The sequence below is a fragment of the Aegilops tauschii genome, chromosome 3, assembly GCF_002575655.3.
Source record: "Aegilops tauschii subsp. strangulata cultivar AL8/78 chromosome 3, Aet v6.0, whole genome shotgun sequence".
NCBI classification, from domain to species: Eukaryota; Viridiplantae; Streptophyta; class Magnoliopsida; order Poales; family Poaceae; genus Aegilops; species Aegilops tauschii.
Window position 1 is genome coordinate 304464529 of NC_053037.3, and position 9170 is coordinate 304473698.

The window sequence follows — 9170 nt, forward strand, 5'->3', positions numbered from 1 at the left end:
TAAGAGTGTCGAACCCAACGAGGAGCTAAAGGTAGAACAAATATTCCCTCAAGTTCTATGGACCACCGATACAACTCTACGCACGCTTGACGTTCGCTTTACCTAGAACAAGAATAAAACTAGAAGTACTTTGTAGGTGTAACGGGATAGGTTTGAAAGATTATAAAGAGAACGTAAATAAAAACTAGGGGCTGTTTAGGTAAATAAGCAATAAAGTTAGTATAGCGAGTGTGGAAAAGTGGTGGTAGGAGTTGCGAAATTGTCCCTAAGCAATTGACTACTTTACTAGACCGATAGCAAGTTTTATGTGGGAGAGGCCACTGCTAGCATGTCATCCCTGACTTGGAATTCTATGCACTTATGATTGGAACTATTAGCAAGCATCCGCAACTACTAATGTTCATTAAGGTAAAACCCAACCGTAGCATTAAGATATATTGGCCCCCTTTCAATCCCGTATGCATCAATTTCTATGCTAGGTTGAAGCTTCTGTCACTCTTGCCTTCCAATACATAGTCCTATCAACATACAACTAACCCTATGGTGTGATCCACGCGCGCGCTCATATGATGGGCACCAAAGGATAGCAACATAACCACAAGCAAATTAAACCAATCATAGCAATTCACCAATTACCAATAGGACAACGAAAATCTACTCAGACATCATAGGATGGCAACACATCATTGGATAATAATATGAAGCATAAAGCACCATGTTCAAGTAGAGGGTACAGCGGGTTGCGGGAGAGTGGACCGCTGTAGATAGATGGGGGAAGGTGATGGAGATGTTGGTGAAGATGACGGAGGTGTTGGTGTAGATCGCGGTGATGATGATGGCCCCGGCGGCGTTCCGGCGCCACCGGAAGCGAGGGGGAGAGAGCGCCCCTCCTTCTTCTTCCTTGACCTTCTCCCTAGATGGGAGAAGGGTTTTCCCTCTGGTCAATGGTCTCCATGGCGTGGGAGGGGCGAGAGCCCCTCCGAGATTGGATCTGTCTCTCTGTCTCTCTCTGTTTCTGCGTTCTGAATTCTGCCCTTTCACCGTTTCTTATATATCCGGAGATCCGTAACTCCGATTGGATTGAAACCTTCGCCAAGATTTTTTTCCGAAAATTAGCTTTCTTGCTGCCAAAGAAGAGCAGCAACCGCCTTACGGGGTGCCCACGAGGGTCAGGGGCGCGCCCCCTGCCTCGTGGCCCCCTCGGGCACCGTCTCGCGTTGATTCTTCTTCCCAAATATCACAAATATTCCAAAAATATTCTCCGTCCGTTTTTATCCCGTTTGGACTCCGTTTGATATGGGTTTTCTGCGAAACATAAAACATGCAACAAACATGAACTAGCACTGGGCACTGGATCAATATGTTAGTCCCAAAAATAATATAAAAAATTACCAAAAGTATATGAAAGTTGTAGAATATTGGCATGGAATAATAAAAAAATTATAGATATGACAGAGACGTATCACCCGCTGCACGCCCGGCATTTCAGACTACACAGTGGAGAGTAACTTTAGAGCAAGTACTACAATTAGATGACATGAGCAGGCTATAAGGATTTAAATATAGTATTTGTGCTTAGTTGAAGAAGAGAGAAGAGGAGAGAGGAGAGAAGCTGGTTGTAAACTTGTAGCCAGTTGTAGCAGGAGCTCCAACATACTTTGTGAAACAAAAGGTGGGGCCATTATTAATGATATACTCCCTCTGTTCCGAAATGTATGTCGCTGGGGAATATGTTCCGACCAGGTGAATATGGGCAAATGGACCTTTATGCCCCCAGTTCAAACTTTGAATCAGTCCGTCTTCTTCCTCAGCGTCTTCCACCTCTGCCTCCACCCCGACACTGCACCTCTGCCTCCGCGGCTGCGCCACCCGCCCTCCACCTCCACCCCCACCCCCACCCTCCACCTCCATCTCCACCCCCGCGCTCCTCCTCTCCCACGCCAGGGGCTCCTCCTGGCCCGCGCGCGCCCAGGTGGTGCTCTGCTGCCGCCCGCAGGTGGAGACGAGCTGCTGCTCTGCTGCCGGCCGCTGGTGGAGGCGAGTTGGTGCTCTGCTGCCGCCCACTGGTGGAGGCGAGCTGCTGCGTGCGCGCGCCCAGGGGCTGTTCCTCCCCACGCACAGGTGTTGCTGCCGCTGAAGTCCTCGCCGCTGGGCAGGAGCTTCTTTAGCTAGAGTTCTCAATTTTGCTCGCCTAGGTTCATCTCCTCGCCCATTACTCCCTCTGCATCTGAGTAAACAATTTGATGATCATAAACTTGCTGTAATCATCTGTCTTAAATAATTTGAATAATTGCATGCAGTACAATCTTGGAGTAATACTGAAATTTAACACTGAAACTGAATAGTTATACTGAACACTGAAAGATGAACACTGAGTAGAACATGTACTATCAATACAAGTTTGGACTTGTACTGTCAATTTAGCACATGTTTGGACTTAGTTTCATCAGTACTGCAAATCAGTAGGAGTATGAATTAACGGGCAGAAATAATTGCTACTCTCATTTCAGGTAAAATTGAGTAGGAATAGGAGTATGAATATCAGGAGCATGAATATCAGGAAGGGTAGTGGTAAAACATAGAGCATGGCCTCCGAAATTTTTACCCCAGCCTTACTTTGAACTCACTATCATTTCTGTACTTCATTATTCCCATAAGAGGGTCTCTTTCACCTGTAACTCGACATGGTCAAGTAAAGTGTGCACATGTCTATTTTTATTTGAATCTTCAGAATGTCCAAACTTTTAAACACTATGGTATGACTGAACAATCTAAACTGTTTGACATTATTTTGATGTAAATAAAATACTCCGGTCATTCTTAGTATGCAATCTGCAGTAGTGCTTCAAAAAAACACTAGGGGAAACGACTTGAATGGAGAAATGTTGAGAGACCAACCTGCTACCTGAAAAGTGTGGCACGCCCACATGAGAGTCACTAATACTCTCACACATCTTTTTTCAATAGCCCTTCTTTAAAACAATCTGGTGGAAAAAACGTTTAAGGTCACAAGTCACAATCTGGTGGAGTATAACTCAACATACTCTATAATTTGCTGAATGAATGGAGGTAAAAGTATGGAGTATTTAGTATTTACTGAATGAATAATCAAGTAAACAATGCATGGAGGTAAAAGGAAAATGAAGCTAAATTCACGGGGAAGAATAGAGCAAAATAATTTAGACGGAATAAATTCTGAAAGAACCTCTGCCATCTGTTGATATGTTGATTTACTTTAAATAAAAATCATAGACTGAAAATGCTGTCATCTAGATTACACATGTTCTTTTTCTCATTAAAGGGTCATGAGACAGCTACTGAAAACAGACTGGAGTAAATTGTTTTTCTAAGAACACACACACAACAAAAATAGGTTCATTACTAGAGTAGTACTGTAATAAGACCCGACAAAACATCTTTGGAGAACATGGATTTATTGAAAATGTTGTACTGCTCCAATTGATCATTTTCATTTCCAAAATGTACTCGTGTGCATCTTGAAAGTTCAACCTCTTACCTTGAAAGTTCTTTTCAGTTGCCTGGAGAACATGGATCTCCCAGACCTCAACTACACCCCACCTGCAGAAGATGAAGACGAAATGGACGAAGATGTAAGAGATGAAATGGACGAAGATGTAGGAGATGCAATTGTTCAACATGCAGGTAAATGACTCAAATGATCATGAGTAGAGAGTAAATGACTCAAATGACTTGTATAAATGCATTGTTGTACTCCATTTAATCATATATTTTCTTTGTGTAGGTGTTGAGCAAGCAATTCAGAAAAGGGATATCCTAGATGACAAGCAAAGATATGCTGCTTATGTTGCAATGCATACATTGTGCATGAGTAGAGGGGGAAAGTTTAAGAGAGATGACAAGAAAAATATTGCTAATTTCTTTGGAGTGGGTGTTTGGAATATACAAAGAATTTGGAAGAAAGCGATGGAGCAAATTGCTGAAGGTCTGGATATAGATGTTTCAAGTCAGAGGAAAGGAAATTGTGGAAGAAAGCCGAAAGACATCAATCTAGAGCAAATCCCTACCATCCCACTGAACAGGAGGTCTACTATCAGGTCACTTGCCTGGCAACTCGGGTGCAGCCCTACGACACTCCACCGGAAGTTCATGCTGAAGTTGATAAAGAGGCATACAAACTGTTTGAAGCCAGCTCTGAATGAAAAGAACAAGAAGGATAGAGTGAAATTTTGCTTGTCAATGCTCGATGAGACAACAACACAAACTGAAAGGCCAAAATTCAAGACCATGCACAACATTATTCATATTGATGAGAAATGGTTCTATATGACCAAGAAAAAAAGGAACTATTATCTGCCGTATGGGGAGGAAGAGCCTACGAGAACTCTGCAAAACGGCAATTGTATTGGAAAGGTTATGTTCTTGACAGCTGTTGCTAGGCCGATGTGGGATAATGAAGGAAATGTGACCTTCTCTGAAAAAATTGGAATTTGGCCGTTTGTGAAAGAAGTTCCGGCTTAGAGGAGAAGCGACAACAGGCCCAGAGGAACATTGGAGACAAAGTCCATAAAAGTCAACATGCAAGTAATGAGAGAGTTCATGATAGAGAACCTACTGCCAGCAATACAAGCATCTTGGCCTGAGAATAATGTTGGGAAAACCATCTATATACAGTAAGAAAACGCTAAGCCTCATATCTGGCCTAACGACCCAGAATTTGTAGCAGCTATGGAAAGAACTGGACTCGATATCAGGCTAATTCAACAACCTGCCAATAGCCCAGATCTAAATGGCCTTGACCTTGGGTTCTTCAACTCATTGCAATCTCTAACAGATTGTCTAAGCCCTATAACGCTTCAGGATCTTATCAAGGGTGTGCTAGATGAATTTGAAAACTATGAGGTTTACAAGTTGAACAGAGTTTTCCTATCTCTACAAGCTTGCATGATTGAAATCTTGAACCATGCGGGGGCCAATGGGTATAAAATACCCCATGCGAACAAGGAAAGGCTAGAGAACCTTGGGATGCTACCTCCAGGACGTACATGCCCTCGAGAGGTATATGAAAATGCGCTGCACAATCTTGGGATAATGGAGAGAGTTGCTTGTTGAGATGCTTGTTGAGATGCTTGAGGAGTTTCTTGTTGAGATGCTAGTTGAGATGCTTGAGGAGTTGCCTATGGAGATGCTGGTTAAGATGCTTGAGGAGTTTCTTGTTGAGATGCTAGTTGAGATGCTTGAGGAGTTGCCTGTGGAGATGCTAGTTAAGATGCTTGAGGAGTTGCTTGTTGAGATGCTTGAGGATTTGCTTGTTGAGATGCTAGTTGAGATGCTTGAGGAGTTGCTTGTTGAGATGCTTGTCGAGATGCTTGAGGAGTTGCCTGTTGAGATGCTTGTTCAGATGCTTGAGGAGTTGCTTGTCGAGATGCTTGAGGAGTTGCTTGTTGAGATGCTTGAGGAGTTGCTTGTTGAGATGCTTGAGTTGCTTGTGATTATTTCTGTGGAGTATGTGTAACTACTTGTTTGTGTGGAGTATATGTAAACCCTAGAGATGAGGCTTGTGTGGATTATATGCAACTCCTTGAGAAGAGACTTGTGTGGAGTGCATCATTTGTATGATCATTTTCGGAAAACCCCATGTGAAATTACTCCATATGTTTGCAAAAGGCTTCTATGGACTGGATTTTACTCCATATAGATGCTCATTTTTGTTTGAAAAGTTTCATTTAATTTTGTGTGGAGTGCATCATTTGTGTGATCATTTTTGTTTAATTAAGAGATAAGAGGAGAGGGCATTGGAAGAGAGAGAGAGAGAGACAGAGAGAGAGAGAGAGAGGAAACTGGAAGATACTCCTAATGCAAGCACTCCATTTACAGTAGTCCTAATGCTTGTACTGCAGTAAAACTACTCCTAATGCTATAACAGTTAACAACAACTGAAATTACTGTAATGTCCAACCAGAGGTCAGAAAATATGCTTTAAATTTTGACAAAACTTCAGTTGATTTTGACAAATTTTGACTCCAGATTTACAACTTCATTTCAGACAAAACTTCAGTGAATCACTAAATATTTTCAGATACAAAAGCTGCACATTCTTGACTAAGACAATTCCTAACAAAACTACTCCTCTCTTGAGAAGTTGGAGTAACAGAAGTTTGCACTTGCATAAGTACAGAAGGTACACACACTAAATTTTCAATTTTCTGAAGAAGCACATGCAGACCTAAGACAATTTTTGTGAAGTTTAATAAAACTACAGAAGCTGCACCATGACTAAGCTACAGAATTTCCCTCACCAAAGCAATGAACATTCATGACTAGCAAGGGAACTACAATATTAACAAGCTACGCTGAAGCTGAAGCTACAGAAGTTCAACCAGCTACAGAAGTTGGAGTAATAGAAGCTTCATGAGAAGATTCATAGTGATGAATTCATGAGAAGCTTCTTTGTTAATCTACAGAAGCTAAAGAAGATTCATAAGCTAGTGAAGCTACAGAAGCTTCATGTGTAACAGAGGCTACAGAAGCTTCATGAGTAACAGAAGGCTACACAAACTTCATGAGAAGTTGGAGAATACCATGAGGACGACAAGGTAGGTATTGCAGCAGCAGGCTTCTCCCTCCATGGCCCTCCTCTCCTCTTGAATCGATATGGGCAGTAGCTTTTCTCTTCATGGCTTGGCCTCCTTCCTTCACCATGCAAGGAGTTTCAGTAGAGAAGTTAACAGAAGCTACAGACGACAACTTTTAAAATAAGCTACAGAAGATTCATGAGAATAAATTTCAATAATTTTTTTGATTCAGGACAAGTTTGATCAATCCAATGATTTGTTGTTTCTCACTGTCAGTATGAAAGATTGATCTCATGTTGTTTATTTTGCAGCATAGGGAAGTCCTTTCTGCAGGACAGAAATTTGTGGTGGATAAAGAGGCGAGAACCAACAAGTAATTGATCTCTTTTCCTAATGGTCGAACAACTGCAGCTTCAGTTTAAGCAATAAGAGCCATATTCAGGTTAGAGATATGATTAGAAACACTAATGCCATTCGCGATATAACCTGATTTCAGCCCAGGGTTCTTAAGTTTCGTTTTCTGGATTTGAGAGAAATTCAATCAATTTTTTGAGGAATTTTGACGAAAAAATTGAATGCGTTTTGCTTTTGGCTCGATTTCACATGTCACTACCTTTTTACTAATTGTAAATACTCACAGAAATCACAATATATCGGTACTCACAGAAATTTGGATTCTTTTGAATAAAGTTTTTGAGGAAAAGAGCACTCTGGTTCAGTCCAGTTCAGTATCCATAAACATAGTGTAATGTTCAGGGTTCAGCGTACGAGCATAGCTACTTGAGCTCAATACCAGTTTAGCACTTTATAACAAAAATTGCAGCACAAGGTAACTAGGTGAAGCTGCAGATTCATGACCAAGGCTAGGTAACAGAAACTACAGAAGTTCATGAGAATATTAACAAAGACACAAAATTAGCTCCACTACAGGAAAGAACAGTACAGGAATCTACTCTTGGCACAACACAACAAAGTTTACCAAGATGTGTACACAAAGTTTACCATCAAGGTTGTGATGCTGCACTGCATCAGGCTCTACAGGAATGAAGTTTGTGATGCTGCACTGTCCATGGCTCTGTCATGCACTGTCCATGGCTCCTGTCCAAGGCTCTTCCTACTCTAGGCTCTCTACTCCATCCATCTGGCCAAATCGAAGAGGAAAACAAATTAGGGAAGTTTAACTAATAACTGCAGTTTACCCAGCCCCATGGTGAGAGGAAAACAAGCTGCAGTTACCACACACCCAAATTCAACCAATCTACTCCGGCCGGCCGGTTATCAAGTTCAAAGGTCTTGTTCAAATGGAAGAAGAAGAAGAATCTGTTCCATCAAAGACGAGACGGGGTCAGACCTTGATGCAGTACAAGGTCCAGATGCGGCTCCACCTCCACCTGCTCGGGCTCCAGCTCCTACCGCCGCCGTCTTCACGCCCGCAACGGCGCCGCTCCGGCTCCGCTTCAGCGCCACCTTCATGCCTCTCCACAAAGCAGATCGAACCCCAACACACTCAGATCTAGCGCCATCGTGCGCCTCCTCCTCGCCCAGCAGCGCGTTGCCGGCGCATAAAAATGGCAGCTTTCTGCATCTACTCCTCGCCCAGCAGTGCATTGCTGGAGTTTGAGAGTGTGGCGCGTTGGGAGCGGTGAGCTAGGCGACGATGTGTGGGGAGCGGTGAGCTAGGCGACGGTGCGGAGCAAGATGCCGGCGAGAGGGCACATCAACGGGGAGAGGACGGTGTCACGCGCGAGAGAGAGACGAATGGTGGGGAACGAGTGGTGGGCGGCGTCGGGCGAGAGAGAGGGGAACGTGTCGGTCGGTAGGGGTAGAATGGAAAACTCAGGAAATTTCGTAGCCAAGGAAATTTTGTACGCCAAATCGTTAAACGACATACATTTCGGAACAGAGGGAGTAGTATTATACTAAAGGAACTAACTATTGTACTAGCAGGCTATTAGGTTGGTTCTAGATGATGTGTCAACTTCATATAGCCGGATGTTGGCTATACTATTAACCATGCTCTAAGTGTGGTGTGAGTGGGGCTAAAGTTTAGTCCCATACTGCTAGGTGAGTGTGAGTTGCACCACTTTGTAATGTGATCTATTCTAGCATTTGCATGAGCATGATAACAGGAAACCTACACGCGCGCTCTTCGGGAATGAGCCTGTCCAAGGACAAAAGCTATGCACGGGTCTATATTTTTGTTTGTTGAAAAATTTATTAAGTCATTAATTAATAATTAACAGACGCCTTAATTACTCAGCCATTTCTGATTCTTTTGGATAGTGAGGCTATTATTGACTTGGACATGGGGTTTGGGCCAAAGGCCTACTATTATACTTGGTCTTACTCGCACGACCGACCTGACAGGCTCTACCCTAGTCGCCGATGTATCATATGGTTTCGCACCGTTCCAGAACTTAGCGCCGCCACACAATTTTTCTCCAACCCTCCGTCCGGCATGCACCACGAGAAGGGACAACAGTCCTACGAACCCCGCCTTTTGTGATCCTATACAGGAGAGGGGCGATCAGGTTTTTGGGGAGCACACTCCTGTGACTGGTGCCAGCGACGACTTCCTCAATGACAGCCTTCTTCCCCGACCTCGGTAACCTCTTC

At 43.2% G+C, this 9170-nt stretch overlaps 1 long non-coding RNA gene across 2 annotated transcripts; it reads right to left on the reverse strand.

Moving 5' to 3' along the window:
- Positions 1 to 668: 668 nt before the first annotated feature.
- On the reverse strand, positions 669 to 8392 carry LOC109777485 (uncharacterized). 2 transcript variants are annotated; one of them, XR_002236357.4, is made up of 6 exons: positions 7906 to 8392; positions 7557 to 7695; positions 6561 to 6672; positions 3518 to 3579; positions 2899 to 2984; positions 669 to 2227 (listed from the first exon to the last, which is right to left on the reverse strand). It is a non-coding gene; the product is annotated as an uncharacterized lncRNA (long non-coding RNA). The 2 variants fall into 2 exon arrangements; XR_005772910.3 differs by having other exon boundaries at positions 6561 to 6668; positions 7906 to 8365.
- Between the last annotated feature and the right edge of the window lie 778 nt (positions 8393 to 9170).